This window comes from Pseudophryne corroboree, chromosome 6 (assembly GCF_028390025.1).
Source record: "Pseudophryne corroboree isolate aPseCor3 chromosome 6, aPseCor3.hap2, whole genome shotgun sequence".
In the NCBI taxonomy this organism is placed as follows: domain Eukaryota; kingdom Metazoa; phylum Chordata; class Amphibia; order Anura; family Myobatrachidae; genus Pseudophryne; species Pseudophryne corroboree.
Genome location: NC_086449.1, coordinates 833,822,793 through 833,846,671, shown reverse-complemented (window position 1 = coordinate 833,846,671; position 23,879 = coordinate 833,822,793). Strand labels below are relative to the sequence as shown.

At 52.4% G+C, this 23,879-nt stretch overlaps 1 protein-coding gene across 13 annotated transcripts in view; it reads right to left on the bottom strand.

The window, feature by feature from the left end:
* The window catches only part of C2CD5 (C2 calcium dependent domain containing 5), a 195,085-nt gene that overhangs the window by 132,532 nt on the left and 38,674 nt on the right, over positions 1 to 23,879 (bottom strand). Inside the window, exon 1 of one of the 13 annotated variants that reach the window (XM_063929382.1) lies at positions 21,018 to 21,124. The exons of the other annotated variants lie outside the window; for them this stretch is intronic. The gene's annotated coding sequence lies outside the window, so the exon portion shown is untranslated. Of the gene's footprint in view, positions 1 to 21,017; positions 21,125 to 23,879 lie in introns of those variants that run through there. 13 annotated transcript variants of the gene reach the window in all.

The following is a 23,879-nucleotide window of genomic DNA, read 5'->3' as shown; positions in this document are numbered from 1 at the left end:
GAGACCCAATATGGAGGAAAAATAGGATTTTTGTTACCTACCGGTAAATCCTTTTCTCGTAGTCCGTAGAGGATGCTGGGGTCCACATTAGTACCATGGGGTATAGACGGGTCCACCAGGAGCCATTGGCACTTTAAGAGTTTGAGAGTGTGTGCTGGCTCCTCCCTCTATGCCCCTCCTACCAGACTCAGTCTAGAAACTGTGCCCGAGGAGACGGACATCTTCGAGAGAAGGATTATACACAAATAGTGGTGAGATTAACACCAGCTCACACATACAAGGCACATCAAGCTAACCAGCTTGAACTACTCAGCAACCGCTGAAACATTACTTACCAAGTAACAATGTAGTACTCAACTAAAACGAAGTTGTACTGAACCAAATAACGATAGCAGGAAAACGAAGCGCTGGGCGGGCGCCCAGCATCCTTTACGGACTACGAGAAAAGGATTTACCGGTAGGTACCAAAATCCTATTTTCTCTTAAGGATACTGGGGTCCACATTAGTACCATGGGGATGTACCAAAGCTCCCAGAACGGGAGGGAGAGCACGGAGGCTCCTGCAGAACTGACTGACTGAACCTCAGATCATCAGAGGCCAAAGTATCGAACTTGTAGAACTTAGCAAACATGTTCGACCCAGACCAAGTTGCAGCTCGGCAAAGTTGTAACGCCGAGACACCCCCTGGGCAGCGACCCAGGAAGACCCCACCTTACGAGCAGAGTGGGCCTTAACAGATTTTGGACACAGCAATCTTGCCGTAGAATAAGTAGTGTTCATTCTAGCACCCTGCACCTTTCAAATCCTGTGCAGTTCATCTTTCCTGCCTAGGGTGTCGCTCTCTGCTCTGGTGCTTCTCAGCACACACAGGTCTGTATCAAAGCATTGAGTAACAGATCAGAGTGAGCTGATAAGCACCACAGCAGAGAGTGACACCCCAGGCAGGAAAGAGGAACTGCACGGATTTTGAAAGGTGCAGGGTGCTAGAATGAACACTAATACGCATGCTGGATAGTGAACCTAACCCAGCGAGATAACGTCTGCTTTGAAGCAGGACACCCAATTTTCTTGGGATCATACAGGACAAACGAAGAGTCCGATTTCCTGTGACGAGCAGTCCTCTTCACATATATTTTCAAAGCCCTCACAACAACTAATGACTTTGATGAAAGTGAGGAGTCAGTAGCCACTGGCACCACAATAGGTTGGTTGATATGAAATGCCGACACAACCTTTGGAATAAACTGCTGATGTGTCCGGAGCTCAGCTCTATCTTCGTGGAATATCAAGTAAGGGCTTTTACAGGACAAAGCCCCCAACTCCGACACACGTCTAGCAGAAGCTAAAGCCAACAACATGACAGCCTTCCACATAAGAAATTTGACCTCCTGTAGAGGCTCAAACCAGTCCGACTGGAGGAACTGTAACACCACGTTAAGGTCCCAAGGCGCCATAGGCGGTACAAAGGGAGGTTGAATGTGCAGAACTCCCTTCAAAAAGGTCTAAACCTCAGGGAGGGCAGCCAATTGTTCCTGGAAGAGAATGGACAGGACCAAAATCTGGACCTTCACAGATCCCAACCTCAGGCCCATTATCCACACCTGCTTGCAGGAAGAGGAGAAAACGTCCCAGTTGAAACTTCTTTGATTCACACCAAGAAACATATGTCTTCCAAATACGATGGTAATGTTTAGACGTTACCCCTTTCCTAGCCTGTATCAGGATAGGAATGACCTTCTTTGGAATGCCCTTCCGAGCAAGTATCAGGCGCTCAACTTCCATGCCGTCAAACGTAGCCGCGGTAAGTCTTGATAGGCGAACGGCCCCTGCTGCAGCAGGTCCTCCCGAAGAGGAAGAGGCCTCGGTTCTTCTTGCAGTAGATTCAGAAGGTCCGCTTACCAAGCCCTTCTCGGCCAGTCTGGAGCAATGAGGGTCGCTTGAACCCTTGTTCTCCTTATGAGCTTTAGGATTCTTGGGATGAGTGGGAGTGGTGGAAACACGTACACTGACTGGAACACCCACGGAGACACCAGGGCGTCCACTGCCACTGCTTGTGGGTCCCTTGACCTGGAACAATAATGCCGAAGCTTCTTGTTGAGACGAGAGGCCATCATGTCTATTTGAGGTAATCCCCAAAGGTCTGTTATTTCCCTGAACACCTCCGGATGGAGACCCCACTCCCCTGGATGGAGATCATGTCTGCTGAGGAAGTCTGCTTCCCAGTTGTCTACTCCCGGAATGAAGATGGCTGACAGCGCCAATGCGTGTTTTTCTGTCCAGAGGAGTATTCTCGGCAACTCTGACATTGCCACTCTGCTCTTCGTTCCGCCCTGTCGGTTTATGTAAGCCACTGTTGTTACGTTGTCCGACTGCACTTGAATGGCCCGATTTCTTAGAAGAGGGGCAGCCTGAAGAAGACAGTTGTAGACAGCTCTTAGTTCCAGGATGTTGGTGGGCAGGCCGGCTTCCAGGCTTGACCACCATCCTTGGAAAGTTACTCCTTGAGTGACTGCTCCCCAGCCCCGAAGGCTCGCATCCGTGGTTAGAAGGACCCATTCCTGAATCCCGAACCTGCGGCGCTCCAGAAGGTGAGGTAATTGTAACCAACAGAGGAACGAAATCCTGGCCTTCGGCGACAGACAAATTCTCTGGTGCATGTGGAGATGAGATCCCGACCACTTGTCCAGAAGATCCAGTTGGAAGGTCCGAGCGTGGAACCTCCCGTACTGGAGAGCCTCGTAAGAGGACACTATCTTTCCCAACAGGCGAATGCATTGATGAACCGACACCCGGGCTGGCTTCAGGACATCCTGGACCATAGTTTGTATAACCAACACCTTTTCCTGTGGAAGAAACACCTTCTGCACTTGTGTGTCCAGGATCATTCCCAGAAAGGACAACCTCTGGGTTGGTTCCAAATGTGACTTTGGAAGGTTCAGAATCCAACCATGACTCTTGAGGAGGCGGGTTGTGAGAACAATGGACTGCAGCAGCTTCTCCTTGGTCGATGCCTTTATCAGCAGATCGTCCAGATATGGAATGATGTTCACCCCTTGTTTGCGGAGGAGAACCATCATCTCTGCCATCACCTTGGTAAACACCCTTGGTGTTGTGGAGAGGCCGAATGGCAGGGCCTGGAACTGGAAATGACAGTCCAGCAATGCGAAACGGAGATAAGCCTGATGCGGCAGCCATAACGGAATGTGGAGGTACGCATCCTTGATATCCAGGGATACCAGGAATTCCCCCTTATTCAGACCTGATATCACCGCCCTGAGAGAACTTGAACTCCCTCAGAAAGGGGTTCAATGATTTTTAGGTTCAGAATGGGCCAGACCGAACCATCCGGTTTCGGTATCATGAAAAGGTTCGAATAGTAACCTGTGGCCTGCGCAGGAGGAGAAACTGGCACAATGACCTGTGCCTCCACCAGCTTTTGGACAGCGTCCTGTAGTACAGTGCTGTCTGCCAACAAAGCTGGTAAGCCTGATTTGAAAAAGCGATGAGGAGGGAAACTTTGAAATTCCAGCCTGTATCCCTGGGATACAATATCTATCACCTAGGGATCCAGGCCGGACGATACCCAGACGTGACTGAAGTGTCTGAGTCTGGCTCCCACTGGCCCCTCCTCCAGGCCGCGCGGTTTACCATCATGCGGAGGACTTTGGCGCACCTGAAGCAGGCTTTTGCTCCTGGGAACCTGCAGCTGCAGGTTTCTTGGACTTAGCTCGACCTCCCCTAAAGAAGGTATTGGGACGCTCTGGCCTTTCTAGGCCTGTTAGGCCGAAAAGGACTGCGTTGCAGATGAAGAGAAGGATTTCTTCGGAGCAGGTGCTACTGAGGGAAGTTAACGGAGACTTACCTGCTATAGCCGTGCATAACCACGCGTCTAGAGCTTCCCCAAAGAGAGCCTGACCTGTGTAGGGTAGGGACTCCACACTTTTCTTGGATTCCGCGTCGGCAGACCACTGGCGCAGCCAGTCCCCGATGAGCTGAAAAAGACATGGAAGAGATACCCGCAGCCATGGAACCCAGGCCTTTCATGGATTCTACCATAAAACCTGCAGAATCATGTATGTTGCGTAAAAATAATGCAACGTCATCCTTATCCATTGTATCCAAATCCTCAAGTAAGGTATACTATTGCCTTTGCAATCCATGCAGTAGCAATAGTGGGATGTAATATGGATCCTGAAGCAGTGTACATTGATTTAAGCGTGTTATCAATTTTTCGGCATTTGATCCTGGAACAGGCAAAATCACCTACTTTGAGAGTCTGGACACAGATGCGTCAACAATCGGCGGGTTTTCCCATTTTTTTCTATCCTCCTCAGGGAAAGGAAACGCCACCTGGACCCTTTTAGGGACCTGGATTTTTTTCTCAGGGTTTTCCCATGCTTTCTCAAATATAGTATTCAATTCCCTTGACGCAGGGAAGGTTAGCAAGGCTTTTTTATTTTTAGTGAAAAAAGCCTCCTCAACCTGGTCAGGTGTGGTATCATTAACATTCAACACATCCCTGATAGCCTCTATCAACAATTGCACCCCCTTTACAAGAGATGCGGACGCCCGTAACACATCCCCATCACCATCTGTAGTGTCAGAATCGGTATCCGTGTCATCTTGTGTGACATGCAAAAGCTCACGCTTATGGGGGTATATAGCGGAGCGTCCTTAGGTACCAGAACCAGGCCATACTGCCATAGAGCTCTGTAATACCTGGGTTGCAGATTCATTACTTGCAACCCTGTCAGAAATCTGAGAAATCCAAGATTTGATAGAGGAAAACCACTCAGGCTCCCTTGCTGGTATCTGTGCTAAACCAGTGCAATCCTGATTACATGGTATGGGATCATCCTGGGAGGACAAATCCTCTGCAACATATGACACAGTGTCCCTGGACATAGCTAAAGGAGACCACCAAACACTCCACACACACACACAGGTGGGGGCAGACAGAGTTTCCCCCCAAGAATGGCAAGAGAGACACAGAGATTGGAGCCAACCCACACACAGCGCTTTCAGCAAAGGGAGACCCCTTGTCAGCGCTGACTGTGCACCTTAATAGGAGACACAGTCATATTACAGCCTCCCCTCTCCCTTCTACAACCCCCTGGTACTGTGAGAGATAGCTGGAGTTGCTGTGGAGGGACCTGATTCTCCTTCTCAGCGCTGTGCAGGCAGGAAAATGGCGCTGAAACGCTGCTGGGTCCGCTCTGAGGAGAAGCTCCACCCCCTTAATGGCGCTGTCTTCCCGCTCTTCTTCTGCTTATACTGGCCTGAGGATTTAGTGCTGGCTGAGATCCGGGGACTCCGACAAGCTTCTGGACCAGTGTAGGGTGTAGCGCTGGCTCAGGGCACCCCTCACAGCGCTGCACCATGTACCGCTGAGCCATCCTCGGAGCGCAGTTAATACTGTGCTCCTACCCTGTGCCGCCATCTTCACACCGATCCCCCGCTTGCTAGGGGGGGTCGGTGTCTCACTCACCACTTCTTCAGCTCTGCAAGGGGTTGGCGGCATGCTGCCGGGGTGAGCGATCCCCTGTGGCGGAGAACGATCCGACCCCTCAGGAGCTCAGTGTCCTGTCAGCGGAGACAGTGTCTCAGACACCGCAGGGCGGACACTGCTCCCCACCTCAGTCCCTCGATGCAGGGAAGCTGTTGCCAGCAGCCTCCCTGTAAAATAATAAACTCTAAAATAACTTTTTACTAGAAAAGCTCTGTCCCCTAGCTGTGACCGGCTCCTCCGGGCACATTTTCTAAACTGAGTCTGGTAGGAGGGCCATAGAGGGAGGAGCCAGCCCACACTATCAAATTCTTAAAGTGCCAATGGCTCTTGGTGGACCCGTCTACACCCCATGGTACTAATGTGGACCCCAGCATTCTCTAGGATGTAAGAGAAACACTAATAATCTGTGATCTCCTTATAGCAATAATTGCTGAGTAAGTAGTAGGGAACATAGCGGAGGTAGAGACACATGCGTCCCAGAAACCAACCAGCTGCTCTCAGCTGCGTTCCATCTACCTCCCTCCCTCACACCCATACAATAACATCTTATACGTCACTGACTTTCATTAACAGCCGCCTAGAAGACGCACAGGGAGAGTCACAGACATTAAGGGTGTTTTGTGACATCATCACCCGCTTCTATGTGGGTGCAGTGAGTGGGAATGAGCCAAGCGATTTGGTCCCATCAATCTAATCCCGAGCCCAACACTACATACAGCAGCAGCGGATGTCTATTACCACCACTTATAGTCATGGTACCCACGTGGCGCAGTCTGTAGTGGTTGGTGGAAATTACACTGGGGCTGTTTTTCTATTAGGAGCAAACATAGCTACCGGGGAAAACCATTTTATACGGATTCGGCGATCCCTGGGAAGTAAGGACAGGGTCTCAGATATATCCATCGCTTCGCTGCAAATTCCGCACTTACAGTATATATAAAGCTGTCCCATTGTCTTTTCTTCCCTAATGATTCACTAATATATAACGAGTGTATAGATAGTATAGTACATAGTGACAGAGTAACACATTTGTTGTATGACAATCCCATACGACTCATTATATATCAGCTTTATTTCGTTTCAGCCAATTAATGATTGGTGTATATGCAGGTGGAAGTTATTTAGTTATAGCCACTGTTTAATCATTTATTATTTTAGTGCTGAGAATGTTCTGTGTAGGAGTTACAGGCCTGGCCGTCACAGCTGCTGATTCTAATGTGTAGCGTTGTCTCATAGTAAGAGAGAGAGGGTTTTTATCCTCATTGTTTCCGAATAAAGAGATATCCGACAACCACAAATATCACACACACATTCCCCTCAGTGTCTGACACCCCCTCTTCACGCCAACACCCCTTCCCCACACCTACACCCCTTCCCCACACCTACACCCCTTCCACACGCCAACACCCCTTCCCCACACCGTCTGATACTCCACCCCAATATCTGACACCTACTCCCCACACTGACATCCCCTCCCCACGCTGTATGATTCCCCCCAATATCTAACACCTACTCCCCACACTGACACCCCTTCCCCACGCTGTATGACTGACCCCAATATCTAACACCTACTCCCCACACTAACACCCCCTCCCCGAGCTGTATGACTCCCCCCAATATCTAACACCTACTCCCCACGGTGTATGATTCCCCCCAATATCTAACACCTACTCCCCACGCTGTATGATTCCCCCAATATCTAACACCTACTCCCCACACTGACACCCCCTCCCCACACTGTATGACTCCCCCCAATATCTAACACCGACTCCCCACACTGACACCCCCTCCCCACGCTGTATGACTTCCCCAATATCTAACACCTACTCCACACACTGACACCCCCTCCCCACACTGTATGACTCCCCCCAATATCTAACACCTACTCCCCACACTGACACCCCCTCCCCACGCTGTATGACTCCCCCAATATCTAACACCTACTCCACACACTGACACCCCCTCCCCACGCTGTATGACTCTCCCAATATCTAACACCTACTCCCCACACTGACAATCCCTCCCCACGGTGTATGATTCCCCCAAATATCTAACACCTACTCCCCACACTAACACCCCCTCCCCACACTGTATGATTCCCCCCAATATCTAACACCTACTCCCCACACTGACACCCCCTCCCCACACTGTATGACTCCCCCCAATATCTAACACCGACTCCCCACACTGACACCCCCTCCCCACGCTGTATGACTCCCCCAATATCTAACACCTACTCCCCATACTGACACTCCCTCCCACGGTGTATGATTCCCCACAATATCTAACACCTACTCCCCACACTGACACCCCCTCCCCACGCTGTATGATTCCCCCCAATATCTAACACCTACTCCCCACACTTACATCCCCTCCCCACGCTGTATGACTGACCCCAATATCTAACACCTACTCCCCACACTAACACCCCCTCCCCGAGCTGTATGACTCCCCCCAATATCTAACACCTACTCCGCACACTGACATCGCCTCCCCACGGTGTATGATTCCCCCCAATATCTAACACCTACTCCCCACACTGACACCCCCTCCCCACGCTGTATGATTCCCCCAATATCTAACACCTACTCCCCACACTGACACACCCTCCCCACACTGTATGACTCCCCCAATATCTAACACCGACTCCCCACACTGACACCCCCTCCCCACGCTGTATGACTCCCCCAATATCTAACACCTACTCCCCAAATTGACACTCCCTCCCCACGCTGTATGATTCACCCCAATATCTAACACCTACTCCCCACACTGACACCCCCTCCCCACGCTGTATGATTCCCCCCAATATCTAACACCTACTCCCCACACTGATACTCCCTCCCCACACTGTATGACTCCCCCCAATATCTAACACCGACTCCCCACACTGACACCCCCTCCCCACGCTGTATGACTCCAATATCTAACACCTACTCCCCACACTGACACCCCCTCCCCACGCTGTATGATTCCCCCCAATATCTAACACCTACTCCCCACACTGACACCCCCTCCCCACACTGTATGACTCCCCCCAATATCTAACATCTACTCCCCACACTGACACCCCCTCCCCACGCTGTATGACTCCCCCAATATCTAACACCTACTCCCCACACTGACACTCCCTCCCCACAGTGTATGATTCCCCCCAATATCTAACACCTACTCCCCACACTGACACCCCCTCCCCACGCTGTATGATTCCCCCCAATATCGAACACCTACTCCCCACACTGACATCCCCTCCCCACGCTGTATGACTGACCCCAATATCTAACACCTACTCCCCACACTAACACCCCCTCCCCGAGCTGTATGACTCCCCCCAATATCTAACATCTACTCCCCACACTGACATCGCCTCCCCACGGTGTATGATTCCCCCCAATATCTAACACCTACTCCCCACACTGACACCCCCTCCCCACGCTGTATGATTCCCAATATCTAACACCTACTCCCCACACTGACACCCCCTCCCCACACTGTATGACTCCCCCCAATATCTAACACCTACTCCCCACACTGACACTCCCTCCCCATGGTGTATGATTCCCCCCAATATCTAACACCTATTCCCCACACTGACACCCCCTCCCCACACTGTATGACTCCCCCCAATATCTAACACCGACTCCCCACACTGATACCCCCTCCCCACGCTGTATGACTCCAATATCTAACACCTACTCCCCACACTGACACTCCCTCCCCACGCTGTATGATTCCCCCAATATCTAACACCTACTCCCCACACTGACACACCCTCCCCACGCTGTATGATTCCCCCAATATCTAACACCTACTCCCCACACTGACACACCCTCCCCACACTGTATGACTCCCCCAATATCTAACACCGACTCCCTACACTGACACCCCCTCCCCACGCTGTATGACTCCCCCAATATCTAACACCTACTCCCCACACTGACACCCCCTCCCCACGCTGTATGATTCCCCCCAATATCTAACACCTACTCCCCACACTAACACCCCCTCCCCGAGCTGTATGACTCCCCCCAATATCTAACACCAACTACCCACACTGACACCCCCTCCCCACGCTGTATGATTCCCCCCAATATCTAACACCTACTCCCCACACTGACACCCCCTCCCCACGCTGTATGATTCCCCCCAATATCTAACACCTACTCCCCACACTGATACCCCCTCACCACACTGTATGACTCCCCCCAATATCTAACACCTACTCCCCACACTGACACCCCCTCCCCACGCTGTATGACTCCCCCAATATCTAACACCTACTCCCCACACTGACACTCCCTCCCCACAGTGTATGATTCCCCCCAATATCTAACACCTACTCCCCACACTGACACCCCCTCCCCACGCTGTATGATTCCCCCAAATATCTAACACCTACTCCCCACACTGACATCCCCTCCCCACGCTGTATGACTGACCCCAATATCTAACACCTACTCCCCACACTAACACCCCCTCCCCGAGCTGTATGACTCCCCCCAATATCTAACATCTACTCCCCACACTGACATCGCCTCCCCACGGTGTATGATTCCCCCCAATATCTAACACCTACTCCCCACACTGACACCCCCTCCCCACGCTGTATGATTCCCCCCAATATCTAACACCTACTCCCCACACTGACACTCCCTCCATATGGTGTATGATTCCCCCCAATATCTAACACCTACTCCCCACACTGACACCCCCTCCCCACGCTGTATGACTCCCCCCAATATCTAACACCTATTCCCCACACTGACACCCCCTCCCCACACTGTATGACTCCCCCCAATATCTAACACCGACTCCCCACACTGATACCCCCTCCCCACGCTGTATGACTCCAATATCTAAAACCTACTCCCCACACTGACACTCCCTCCCCACGGTGTATGATTCCCCCCAATATCTAACACCTACTCCCCACACTGACACCCCCTCCCCACGCTGTATGATTCCCCCCAATATCTAACACTTACTCCCCACACTGACATCCCTTCCCCACACTGTATTATTCCCCCCAATATCTAACACCTACTCCCCACACTGATATCCCCTCCCCACGCTGTATGACTCCCCCCAATATCTAACACCTACTCCCCACACTGACACCCCCTCCCCACGCTGTATGACTCCCCCCAATATCTAACACCTACTCCCCACACTGACACCCCCTCCCCACACTGTATGATTCCCCCCAACATCTAACACCTACTCCCCACACTGACACCCCCTCCCCACACTGTATGACTCCCCCCAATATCTAACACCTACTCCCCACACTGTATGACTCCCCCCAATATCTAACACCTACTCCCCACACTGACGCCCCCTCCCCACGGTGTAGGACTCCCCCCAATATCTAACACCTACTCCCACACTGACACCCCCTCCCCACGCTGTATAACTTCCCCCAATATCTAACACCTACTCCCCACACTGTATGACTCCCCCCAATATCTAACACCTACTCCCCACACTGACACCCCCTCCCCACACTGTATGACTCCCCCCAATATCTAACACCTACTCCCCACACTGACACCCCCTCCCCACACTGTATGACTCCCCCAATATCTAACACCTACTCCCCACACTGTATGACTCCCCCCAATATCTAACACCTACTCCCCACACTGACACCCCCTCCCTATGCTTTATGACTGACCCCAATATCTAACACCTACTCCCCACACTGACATCCCCTCCCCGAGCTGTATGATTCCCCCCAATATCTAACACCTACTCCCCACACTGACACCCCCTCCCCACGCTGTATGATTCCCCCCAATATCTAACACCTACTCCCAACACTAACACCCCCTCCCCGAGCTGTATGACTCCCCCCAATATCTAACACCTACTCCCCACGCTGTATGACTCCCCCCAATATCTAACACCTACTCCACACACTGACACCCCCTCCCCACACTGTATGACTCCCCCCAATATCTAACACCTACTCCCCACACTGACATCCCCTCCCCACGCTGTATGACTCCCCCCAATATCTAACACCTACTCCCCACACTGACACCCCCTCCCCATGCTGTATGACTCCCCCAATATCTAAAACCTACTTCCCACACTGTATGACTCCCCCCAATATCTAACACCTACTCCCCACACTGACATCCCCTCCCCACGCTGTATGAATCCCCCAATATCTAACACCTACTCCACACACTGACACCCCCTCCCCACACTGTATGACTCCCCCCAATATCTAACACCTACTCCCCACACTGACAACCCCTCCCCACACTGTATGACTCTCCCCCAATATTTAACACCTACTCCCCACACTGACACCCCCTCCCCACGCTGTATGACTCCCCCAATATCTAACACCTACTCCCCACGGTGTATGATTCCCCCCAATATCTAACACCTACTCCCCACACTGACACCCCCTCCCCACGCTGTATGATTCCCCCCAATATCTAACACCTACTCCCACACTGACACCCCCTCTCCACGCTGTATAACTCCCCCAATATCTAACACCTAGCCCCCACACTGACACCCCCTCCCCACGCTGTATGACTCCCCCAATATCTAACACCTACTCCCCACACTGACATCGCCTCCCCACGCTGTATGACTCCCCCCAATATCTAACACCTACTCCAAACACTGACACCCCCTCCCCACACTGTATGACTCCACCCAATATCTAACACCTACTCCCCACACTGACACCCCCTCCCCACGCTGTATAACTCCCCCAATATCTAACACCTACTCCCCACACTGACGCCCCCTCCCCACGGTGTATGACTCCCCCCAATATCTAACACCTACTCCCACACTGACACCCCCTCCCCACGCTGTATGACTTCCCCCAATATCTAACACCTACTCCCCACACTGTATGACTCCCCCCAATATCTAACACCTACTCCCCACACTGACACCCCCTCCCCATGCTGTATGACTGACCCCAATATCTAACACCTACTCCCCACACTGACATCCCCTCCCCACACTGTATGACTCCCCCCAATATCTAACACCTACTCCCCACACTGACATCCCCTCCCCACGCTGTATGACTCCCACCAATATCTAACACCTACTCCCCACACTGACATCCCCTCAATATCTAACACCCCCTCCCCACGCTGTATGACTCCCCCCAATATCTAACACCTACTCCCCACACTGGCACCCCCTCCCCACGCTGTATGACTCCCCCCAATATCTAACACCTACTCCCCACACTGACACCCCCTCCCCACACTGTATGACTCCCCCAATATCTAACACCTACTCCCCACACTGACACCCCCTCCCCACACTGTATGACTCCCCCAATATCTAACACCTACTCCCCACACTGACACCCCCTCCCCACACTGTATGACTCCCCCAATATCTAACACCTACTCCCCACACTGTATGACTCCCCCCAATATCTAACACCTACTCCCCACACTGACACCCCCTCCCCATGCTGTATGACTGACCCCAATATCTAACACCTACTCCCCACACTGACATCCCCTCCCCACACTGTATGACTCCCCCCAATATCTAACACCTACTCCCCACACTGACATCCCCTCCCCACGCTGTATGACTGACCCCAATATCTAACACCTACTCCCCACACTGACACCCCCTCCCCACGCTGTATGATTGCCCCCAATATCTAACACCTACTCCCCACACTGACATCCCCTCCCCACGCTGTATGACTGACCCCAATATCTAACACCTACTCCCAACACTAACACCCCCTCCCCGAGCTGTATGACTCCCCCCAATATCTAACACCTACTCCCCACGCTGTATGACTCCCCCCAATATCTAACACCTACTCCACACACTGACACCCCCTCCCCACACTGTATGACTCCCCCCAATATCTAACACCTACTCCCCACACTGACATCCCCTCCCCACGCTGTATGACTCCCCCCAATATCTTACACCTACTCCCCACACTGACACCCCCTCCCCACGCTGTATGACTCCAATATCTAACACCTACTCCCCACACTGACACTCCCTCCCCACACTGTATGACTCTCCCCCAATATCTAACACCTACTCCCCACACTGACACCCCCTCCCCACGCTGTATGACTCCCCCAATATCTAACACCTACTCCCCACACTGACAATCCCTCCCCACGGTGTATGATTCCCCCAAATATCTAACACCTACTCCCCACACTGACACCCCCTCCCCACGCTGTATGATTCCCCCCAATATCTAACACCTACTCCCCACACTGACACCCCCTCTCCACACTGTATGACTCCCCCCAATATCTAACACCGACTCCCCACACTGACACCCCCTCCCCACGCTGTATGACTCCCCCAATATCTAACACCTACTCCCCACGGTGTATGATTCCCCCCAATATCTAACACCTACTCCCCACACTGACACCCCCTCCCCACGCTGTATGACTCACCCAATATCTAACACCTACTCCCCACGGTGTATGATTCTCCCAAATATCTAACACCTACTCCCCACACTGACACCCCCTCCCCACGCTGTATGATTCCCCCCAATATCTAACACCTACTCCCCACACTGACACCCCCTCTCCACACTGTATGACTCCCCCCAATATCTAACACCGACTCCCCACACTGACACCCCCTCCCCACGCTGTATGACTCCCCCAATATCTAACACCTACTCCCCACGGTGTATGATTCCCCCAATATCTAACACCTACTCCCCACACTGACACCCCCTCCCCACGCTGTATGATTCCCCCCAATATCTAACACCTACTCCCCACACTGACATCCCCTCCCCACGCTGTATGACTCCCCCCCAATATCTTACACCTACTCCCCACACTGACACCCCCTCCCCACGCTGTATGACTCCCCCAATATCTAACACCTACCCCCCACACTGACATCCCCTCCCCACACTGTATGACTCCCCCAATATCTAACACCTACTCCCCACACTGACACCCCCTCCCCACACTGTATGACTCCCCCAATATCTAACACCTACTTCCCACACTGACACCCCCTCCCCACGCTGTATGACTCCCCCAATATCTAACACCTACTTCACACACTGACACCCCCTCCCCACACTGTATGACCCCCCCCAATATCTAACACCTTCTCCCCACACTGACATCCCCTCCCCACGCTGTATGACTCCAATATCTAACACCTACTCCCCACACTGACACTCCCTCCCCACACTGTATGACTCTTCCCTAATATCTAACACCTACTCCCCACACTGACACCCCCTCCCCACGCTGTATGACTCCCCCAATATCTAACACCTACTCCCCACACTGACAATCCCTCCCCACGGTGTATGATTCCCCCAAATATCTAACACCTACTCCCCACACTGACACCCCCTCCCCACGCTGTATGATTCCCCCCAATATCTAACACCTACTCCCCACACTGACACCCCCTCTCCACACTGTATGACTCCCCCCAATATCTAACACCGACTCCCCACACTGACACCCCCTCCCCACGCTGTATGACTCCCCCAATATCTAACACCTACTCCCCACGGTGTATGATTCCCCCCAATATCTAACACCTACTCCCCACACTGACACCCCCTCCCCACGCTGTATGACTCCCCCAATATCTAACACCTACTCCCCACGGTGTATGATTCTCCCCAATATCTAACACCTACTCCCCACACTGACACCCCCTCCCCACGCTGTATGATTCCCCCCAATATCTAACACCTACTCCCACACTGACATCCCCTCCCCACGGTGTATGACCCCCCCCAATATCTAACACCTACTCCCCACATTGACACCCCCTCTCCACGCTGTATAACTCCCCTAATATCTAACACCTAGTCCCCACACTGACACCCCCTCCCCACGCTGTATGACTCCCCCAATATCTAACACCTACTCCCCACACTGACATCGCCTCCCCACGCTGTATGACTCCCCCCAATATCTAACACCTACTCCCCACACTGACACCCCGTCCCCACACTGTATGACTCCCCCCAATATCTAACACCTACTCCCCACACTGACACCCCCTCCCCACGCTGTATAACTCCCCCAATATCTAACATCTACTCCCCACACTGACATCGCCTCCCCACGCTGTATGACTCCCCCCAATATCGAACACCTACTCCCCACACTGACACCCCCTCCCCACACTGTATGACTCCCCCCAATATCTAACACCTACTCCCCACACTGACACCCCCTCCCCACACTGTATGACACCTACTCCCCACACTGACATCGCCTCCCCACGCTGTATGACTCCCCCCAATATCTAACACCTACTCCCCACACTGCACTGACACCCCCTCCCCACACTATATGACTCCCCCCAATATCTAACACCTACTCCCCACACTGACACCCCCTCCCCACGCTGTATGATTCCCACCAATATCTAACACCTACTCCCCACACTGACATCCCCTCCCCACACTGTATGACTGACCCCAATATCTAACACCTACTCCCCACACTGACACCCCCTCCTCACGCTAACACCTCCCGGACACACTGTATGACACTCGCCTAATGACTGACACCCCCTCCAATACTGTCTGACACCCTCCATGACAGATCCCCCATGTATGCCAAATCACTGAGACCCCCGTGTAATGACACCCACCAATCAGACCTCTATACATGTTAGTCTCCCATATGAGACAATACAGATCCCCCATGTAATGACAGACTCCCGTGTATGAGTGTGCCCCCTGCGTAATGAGTAAGAATAGAGGCCCCATGTAATGGCAGTGCCCACCATGTAATGGAAGTGACAGACCCCATATAATGACAGTGCCCCCCCCCCACCCCCAATGTAATGGCAATGCCCCCCATGTAATGACAGAGACAGCTCCCCCCATGTAATGACAGAGACAGCTCCCCCCATGTAATGACAGTGACAGCCTCCCCATGTAATGACAGTGACAGCCTCCCCATGTAATGACAGTGACAGCCCCCCCATGTAATGACAGTGACAGCTCCCCCCATGTAATGACAGTGACAGCCCCCCATGTAATGACAGTGACAGCTCTCCCCATGTAATGACAGTGCCCCCCATGTAATGACAGTGACAGTTCCCCCCATGTAATGACAGTGACAGCCCCCCCCATGTAATGACAGTGACAGCTCTCCCCATGTAATGACAGTGACAGCTCTCCCCATGTAATGACAGTGACAGCTCTCCCCATGTAATGACAGTGACAGCACCCCATGTAATGACAGTGACGGCCCCCCATGTAATGACAGTGACGGCCCCCCCATGTAATGACAGTGACGGCCCCCCCATGTAATGACAGTGACGGCCCCCCCATGTAATGACAGTGACAGCCCCCCATGTAATGACAGTGACAGCTCTCCACATGTAATGACAGTGACAGCCCCCCCATGTAATGACAGTGACAGCACCCCATGTAATGACAGTGACAGCTCTCCACATGTAATGAGTGACAGCACCCCATGTAATGACAGTGACAGCCCCCCCATGTAGTGACAGCCCCCCATGTAATGACAGTGACAGCACCCCCATGTAATGATAGTGACAGCCCCCCCATGTAATGACAGTGACAGCTCCCCCATGTAATGACAGTGACAGCACCCCATATAATGACAGTGACAGCACCCCATGTAATGACAGTGACAGCCCCCCCATGTAATGACAGTGACAGCCCCCCATGTAATGACAGTGACAGCCCCCCATGTAATGACAGTGACAGCCCCCCATGTAATGACAGTGACAGCCTCCCATGTAATGACAGTGACAGCTTCCCCCCATGTAATGACAGTGACAGCCCCCCATGTAATGACAGTGACAGCACCCCATGTAATGACAGTGACAGCCCCCCCATGTAATGACAGTGACAGCCCCCCATGTAATGACTGACAGCCCCCCATGTAATGACAGTGACAGCCTCCCATGTAGTGACAGCCCCCCATGTAATGACAGTGACAGCACCCCATGTAATGACAGTGACAGCCCCCCATGTAATGACAGTGACAGCTCCCCCCCATGTAATGACAGTGACAGCCTCCCATGTAGTGACAGCCCCCCATGTAATGACAGTGACAGCCTCCCATGTAATGACAGTGACAGCCCCCCATGTAATGACAGTGACAGCCCCCCATGTAATGACAGTGACAGCCCCCCCATGTAATGACAGTGACAGCCCCCATGTAATGACAGTGACAGCCCCCCATGTAATGACAGTGACAGCCCCCCATGTAATGACAGTGACAGCCTCCCATGTAATGACAGTGACAGCTCCCCCCCATGTAATGACAGTGACAGCCTCCCATGTAGTGACAGCTCCCCCCCATGTAATGACAGTGACAGCCTCCCATGTAGTGACAGCTCCCCCCATGTAATGACAGTGACAGACCCCCATGTAATGACAGTGACAGCTCTTCCCATGTAATGACAGTGACAGCTCTTCCCATGTAATGACAGTGACAGCCCCCCCATGTAATGACAGTGACAGCTCCCCCCCCATGTAATGACAGTGACAGCCTCCCATGTAATGACAGTGACAGCTCCCCCCCATGTAATGACAGTGATAGCCTCCCATGTAGTGACAGACCCCCATGTAATGACAGTGACAGCCCCCCATGTAATGACAGTGACAGTTCCCCCCATGTAATGACAGTGAAAGCTCCCCCCATGTAATGACAGTGACAGCTCCCCCCATGTAATGACAGTGACAGCCCCCCATGTAATGACAGTGACAGCCCCCCCATGTAATGACAGTGACAGCCCCCCCATGTAATGACAGTGACAGCCCCCCCCATGTAATGACAGTGACAGCACCCCATGTAATGACAGTGACAGCACCCCATGTAATGACAGTTACAGCTCCCCCAATAAAATGACAGTGCCAGCCTCCCATGTAATGACAGTGCCCCCCATGTAATGACAGTGACAGCTCCCCCCAATGTAATGACAGTGACAGCCCCCATGTAATGACAGTGACAGCCCCCCATGTAATGACAGTGACAGCTCCCCCCAATGTAATGACAGTTACAGCCTCCCATGTAATGACAGTGCCCCCATGTAATGACAGTGACAGCCCCCCCATGTAATGACAGTGACAGCCCCCCATGTAATTACAGTGACAGCCCCCCCATGTAATGACAGTGACAGCCCCCCCATGTAATGACAGTGACAGCCCCCCATGTAATGACAGTTCCCCCCATGTAATGACAGTGACAGACCCCCCATGTAATGACAGTGACAGCCCCCCATGTAATTACAGTGACAGCCCCCCCATGTAATGACAGTGACAGCCCCCCCATGTAATGACAGTGACAGCCCCCCATGTAATGACAGTGACAGCCCCCCCATGTAATGACAGTGACAGCCCCCCATTTAATGACAGTGACAGCCTCCCATGTAATGACAGTGACAGCCTCCCATGTAATGACAGTGACAGCCCCCTCATGTAATGACAGTGACAGCTCCCCCCATGTAATGACAGTGACAGCTCTCCCCATGTAATGACAGTGACAGCACCCCATGTAGTGACAACCCCCCCATGTAATGACAGTGACAACCCCCCCATGTAATGACAGTGACAAACCCCCATGTAATGACAGTGACAGCACCCCATGTAATGACAGTGACAGCCTCCCATGTAATGACAGTGACAGCCCCCCCATGTAATGACAGTGACAGCCCCCCATGTAATGACAGTGACAGCCCCCCCATGTAATGACAGTGACAGCCCCCCCCCACGTAATGACAGTGACAGCCCCCCACGTAATGACAGTGACAACCCCCCCTGTAATGACAGTGACAGCCCCCATGTAATGACAGTGACAGCCCCCATGTAATGACAGTGACAGCCCCCCCCCTGTAATGACAGTGACAACCCCCCCTGTAATGACAGTGACAGCCCCCCATGTAATGACAGTGACAGCCCCCCCATGTAATGACAGTGACAACCTCCCATGTAATGACAGTGACAACCTCCCATGTAATGACAGTGACAACCCCCCCTGTAATGACAGTGACAGCCTCCCATGTAATGACAGTGACAGACCCCTATGTAATGACAGTGACAGCCCCCCCTGTAAGGACAGTGACAACCCCCCATGTAATGACAGTGACAACCCCCCCTGTAATGACAGTGACAGCCCCCATGTAATGACAGTGACAGCCCCCCCTATAGTGACAGCCCCCCCATGTAATGACAGTGACAGCCTCCCATGTAATGACAGTGACAGCACCCCCCTGTAATGACAGTGACAACCCCCCCTGTAATGACAGTGACAACCCCCCCTGTAATGACAGTGACAGCACCCCATGTAATGAGTGACAGCCCCCCATGTAATGACAGTGACAGCCCCCCCATGTAATGACAGTGCCTCCCATGTAATGACAGCTCCCCCCATGTAATGACAGTGACAGCCCCCCCCTGTAATGACAGTGAAGCCCCCCCATGTAATGACAGTGACAACCCCCCCTGTAATGACAGTGACAGCCTCCCATGTAATGACAGTGACAGCCTCCCATGTAATGACAGTGACAGCCCCCCATGTAATGACCGTGACAACCCCCCCCTGTAATGACAGTGACAGCCCCCCATGTAATGACAGTGACAGCCCCCCCCAGTAATGACAGTGACAGCCCCCCATGTAATGACAGTGACAACCCCCCCCTGTAATGACAGTGACAGCCCCCCCATGTAATGACAGTGACAGCACCCCATGTAATGACAGTGACAGCACCCCATGTAATGACAGTGACGGCACCCCATGTAATGACAGTGACAGCCCCCCCATGTAATGACAGTGCCTCCCATGTAATGACAGCTCCCCCCATGTAATGACAGTGACAACCCCCCCTGTAATGACAGTGACAACCCCCCCCCTGTAATGACAGTGACAACCCCCCCTGTAATGACAGTGACAACCCCCCCTGTAATGACAGTGACAGCCCCCCATGTAATGACCGTGACAAACCCCCCCCCCTGTAATGACAGTGACAGTCCCCCATGTAATGACAGTGACAACCCCCCCCCCCCTGTAATGACAGTGAAGCCCTCCCATGTAATGACAGTGACAACCCCCCCTGTAATGACAGTGACAACCCCCCCTGTAATGACAGTGACAGCCCCCCATGTAATGACCGTGACAAACCCCCCCCCCTGTAATGACAGTGACAGTCCCCCATGTAATGACAGTGACAACCCCCCCCCTGTAATGACAGTGACAGCCCCCCATGTAATGACAGTGACAACCCCCCCCCTGTAATGACAGTGACAGCCCCCCCCCATGTAATCACAGTGACAGCACCCCATGTAATGACAGTGACAGCACCCCATGTAATGACAGTGACAGCCCCCCCATGTAATGAGTGACAGCACCCCATGTAATGACAGTGCCTCCCATGTAATGACAGCTCCCCCCATGTAATGCAGGGCCCCCAACTCCTCGCCCTGTGAGTGACAGGACAGCCCCCTCAGGGGGTCACAGGCTCGGGGTATCGGGGGTCTCGGACACTCACACTCAGAGAACGGGAATCGGGGCCCCACCGGCCCCCATCATGCCTCCGGTTCCCCAGATCACACTGTCCTCCCGCCGCTTCCGCTTCCGGGCCGGTCAGGTCACGTGACGGCGAGAGTACGGGGCGCGACGCAGACAAAGAGGCAGCGGGAGGGGGGCGAAGCTCTGATACCTGAGTAACATCCCCCCGCGTGTCTATCAGCTGGATCTGCACTCATACTGTGCCCACACTGCCAGGGGCATGCTGCTGACTACACCTCATACCTCTCTATACACCTCATTCCCCATACCTCTCTATACACCTCATTCCACATACCTCATTCCCCATACCTCTCTATACACCTTATACCTCTCCCTATACACCTCATTCCTCTCTATACACCTCATACCTCTCTATACACCTCATTTCCCATACCTCTCTATACACCTCATTCCCCATACCTCTCTATACACCTCATTCCACATACCTCTCTATACACCTCATTCCCCATACCTCTCTATACACCTCATACCTCTCCCTATACACCTCATACCTCTCTATACACCTCATTCCCCATACCTCTCTATACACCTCATACCTCTATATCCACCTCATTCCCCATACCTCTCTATACACCTCATACCTCTATATCCACCTCATTCCCCATACCTCTCTATACACCTCATACCTCTCTATCCACCTCATTCCCCATACCTCTCTATACACCTCATATCTCTCTATACACCTCATTCCCCATACCTCTCTATACACCTCATACCTCTCCCTATACAACTCACACCCATTACCTGTCTCCCCATACCCCTCATACCTCTCTCTCTGTACAGCTCACACCCATTACCTGTCTCCCCATACCTCTCTATACACCTCATACATCTCTCTGTACACCTCATACATCTCTCTGTACACCTCACACCATTACCTGTCTCCCCATACCTCTCCCTATACACCTCGTATCTCTCTCTCTCTGTACAGCTCACACCCATTATCTGTCTCCCCATACCTCTCCCTATACACCTCATACCTCTCTCCCTGTACAGCTCACACCCATTACCTGTCTCCCCATACCTCTCCCTATACACCTCATACCTCTCTCTCTGTACAGCTCACACCCATTACCTGTCTCCCCATACCTCTCCCTATACACCTCGTATCTCTCTCTCTGTACAGCTCACACCCATTATCTGTCTCCCCATACCTCTCCCTATACACCTCATACCTCTCTCCCTGTACAGCTCACACCCATTATCTGTCTCCCCATACCTCTCCCTATACACCTCATACCTCTCTCTCTGTACAGCTCACACCCATTATCTGTCTCCCCATACCTCTCCCTATACACCTCATACCTCTCTCCCTGTACAGCTCACACCCATTATCTGTCTCCCCATACCTCTCCCTATACACCTCATACCTCTCTCTCTGTACAGCTCACACCCATTATCTGTCTCCCCATACCTCTCCCTATACACCTCATACCTCTCTCTCTGTACAGCTCACACCCATTATCTGTCTCCCCATACCTCTCCCTATACACCTCATACCTCTCTCTCTGTACAGCTCACACCCATTACCTGTCTCCCCATACCTCTCCCTATACACCTCATACCTCTCTCTCTGTACAGCTCACACCCATTATCTGTCTCCCCATACCTCTCCCTATACACCTCATACCTCTCTCCCTGTACAGCTCACACCCATTACCTGTCTCCCCATACCTCTCCCTATACACCTCATACCTCTCTCTCTGTACAGCTCACACCCATTACCTGTCTCCCCATACCTCTCCCTATACACCTCGTATCTCTCTCTCTGTACAGCTCACACCCATTATCTGTCTCCCCATACCTCTCCCTATACACCTCATACCTCTCTCTCTGTTCAGCTCACACCCATTACCTGTCTCCCCATACCTCTCCCTATACACCTCATACCTCTCTCCCTGTACAGCTCACACCCATTATCTGTCTCCCCATACCTCTCCCTATACACCTCGTATCTCTCTCTCTGTACAGCTCACACCCATTATCTGTCTCCCCATACCTCTCCCTATACACCTCATTCCTCTCTCTCTGTTCAGCTCACACCCATTACCTGTCTCCCCATACCTCTCCCTATACACCTCATACCTCTCTCTCTGTACAGCTCACACCCATTACCTGTCTCCCCATACCTCTCCCTATACACCTCATACCTCTCTCTCTGTACAGCTCACACCCATTATCTGTCTCCCCATACCTCTCCCTATACACCTCATACCTCTCTCTCTGTTCAGCTCACACCCATTACCTGTCTCCCCATACCTCTCCCTATACACCTCATACCTCTCTCTCTGTTCAGCTCACACCCATTACCTGTCTCCCCATACCTCTCCCTATACACCTCATACCTCTCTCTCTGTTCAGCTCACACCCATTACCTGTCTCCCCATACCTCTCCCTATACACCTCATACCTCTCTCTCTGTTCAGCTCACACCCATTACCTGTCTCCCCATACCTCTCCCTATACACCTCATACCTCTCTCTCTGTACAGCTCACACCCATTATCTGTCTCCCCATACCTCTCCCTATACACCTCATACCTCTCTCTCTGTTCAGCTCACACCCATTACCTGTCTCCCCATACCTCTCCCTATACACCTCATACCTCTCTCTCTGTACAGCTCACACCCATTATCTGTCTCCCCATACCTCTCCCTATACACCTCATACCTCTCTCTCTGTACAGCTCACACCCATTACCTGTCTCCCCATACCTCTCCCTATACACCTCATACCTCTCTCTCTGTACAGCTCACACCCATTACCTGTCTCCCCATACCTCTCCCTATACACCTCATACCTCTCTCTCTGTACAGCTCAC